The following is a 2,220-nucleotide window of genomic DNA, read 5'->3' as shown; positions in this document are numbered from 1 at the left end:
GACCAATCCCCATATGCTGTCTTCTTCATCTGGCTTCCCCTCATTTCCTAATATGTTTTGTTATAGTGTATATTTCAAGTCTCTTGGGGCAGCCTTTATCAAACAATAGTCAACAAGACAAATTAATTTTTTTTTTTCAACAATGAAACAGAAGATAGTAACAAGGAATTTACCGCTCAACTAGGTGTCATGAATCATACTAAAAAGCAGTTAAGACATCGGGAAAGAGAACTCTTCATGGTTCAAAGTTCCTAAGAGATACAGATGGCAGGAAGAAGCCGGAAGACAATCGCAAAAAGAATGTGATATGTACACATTAACACACAGGGAAAAGGAGGTTGTAATGGAGATCTTTCAAGTCATTATTTTAAGCTAAAATTGAAATATACTGTATGCATATTTTTTAAGACCCATCCACTAATGCAAACATATTTGATCTTTTGTAGTAGGTATTGCAAAGTATTGTTTGGATGCTATTTACATAAATACTTGGTAATACCAGGACACTCAAAAAGTGATGCAAGTATGCAGACCACTTACACAAAGTAAGATTTGATGGTAGTTAGATTTATGCCTTATTTGGTACGTAGAAATTGAGTGACGTGTGAATAGAATGAAACAGGAATAGAATGGAACAAATGTGGGAATAGAATGCTCATTTCCATTCTCACTTTTAGGTGCGATTAAGAGAATGAACTGGGAATGAGCATATGTGGAAGTGATGTATAATGTTTTTTATTTCCACTTAAGTGGGAATGCCTATTTCCTAACATCTCATTGAGAATGGTCATCCTCATATAAAGTAGGAATTGGTGAATGGTGAGAAGTGGAAATGAGAATTCTAGCTTCCAAATATATGTCATGTCTGGTACGAGGAAATGAGAAGTGGGAATTGGCATTCCATGCTCACTCATTCCCATGTACTAAACAAAGCATTAACATCCCAAAGAATAAACACATAACTTGCATACTCATTTCAAATTTTAACATGAAGCATGTGCTAAATTGAAAACTCTAGAAGTAGCCCAACTTATTTTAGTATGTGAACATTGCACACCAAAATACTGTACTAAAAACACCAAATCAAAAGACCATAAACAACAAGAAGGTCTTTTCAATGTGCAAATGAGATGCATGATCATACTCAATTTTTGGAGAAACCACTTGTTTTCTATCATTTCACCAATTCCAGTTGTCAATGCAATCCATGAACTTCAGGGAAGTCAAATAACAAGAAGCCTAAGATCAGTTCCCTTGCAAGGTTCTTCTTTTTCTTCGTATATAATATACGAACAGAATCTAGAAATAGGAAATAGTTAACAACAACATAAACCACTCTTTGGCAAGTATCCCCAGTCTATTAAAAAGCCACTTGTATCGTTAACTTTTTTAATTGCTTCAGAAACCACCAATGAATCACATGGCATGAGGGACCTATCTCTGCTACAAGCAATCTCTTCTGACCATTATCTCTTTAACTCTTATAACAATCATCTCTTCGATGAAGTATATTAAAGTTAAGACATGAGTAGATCCTTAAGTAAAACAAAGACAAGCAGAAGAATAGTAGAGCATAGAATGCAAGAGCTATATATAACTTCATAAAGTCGTTTTACTAATCTTGATATGTTTTATTTATTAAGGCATAACTTATTAACCAATATATCTATAGACTATAGCTGCCTATTAACATAAAACAATCTACTATTTTGACAGTTCGACCTACTGACATCAGTTCATCATCAATTGTGAACTATTTGGAAATTTTCTTTTGTCATATAACTGCTCAATAAACTCATTTTGATAAAGTAAAATGATTCTTAACAGATTGTATTATTCTTAAACTGGCAAATAATTGTACAATATTCTTAATAAAAGCAAGGAAAAATTGCAAGCCAAGACAAACACATGCAGGTGAAGCTACAAGTTTCAAAACTGTAAACAACTAAACTGAGAGCTTTAGCTACAGCTGGACACATGAAAACAGTTGCAACAACTGCAGTGGCATGCAACTGGCACTTGCATCGTAATTACATTTGATTTACAACAAACCAATCATCCCCTATGTATGGGACTCTCCATAGAACAAAGATGTTTAGGGCGTGAAATTGATACCCATAAAACTAGAGTGAGGTGTTCATCTTTTAAGTAAATATTGTAAAATTTGTCTTGGAAGCATCAGAGTCGCTTTGCTTGCAAACCCAAAAGCTTTAGGTCATT

At 34.1% G+C, this 2,220-nt stretch overlaps 1 protein-coding gene across 1 annotated transcript in view; it reads right to left on the bottom strand.

Annotated features, from left to right (window-relative positions):
* Window positions 1-2,220, bottom strand: part of LOC109822083 — a 15,418-nt gene that overhangs the window by 12,483 nt on the left and 715 nt on the right. The window lies entirely within an intron of this gene.

The sequence above is a fragment of the Asparagus officinalis genome, chromosome 1 (assembly GCF_001876935.1).
Source record: "Asparagus officinalis chromosome 1, Aspof.V1, whole genome shotgun sequence".
NCBI lineage: Eukaryota > Viridiplantae > Streptophyta > Magnoliopsida > Asparagales > Asparagaceae > Asparagus > Asparagus officinalis.
The sequence above is the reverse complement of the archived record's forward strand: the minus strand, read 5'-3'. Positions and strand labels throughout refer to the sequence as shown.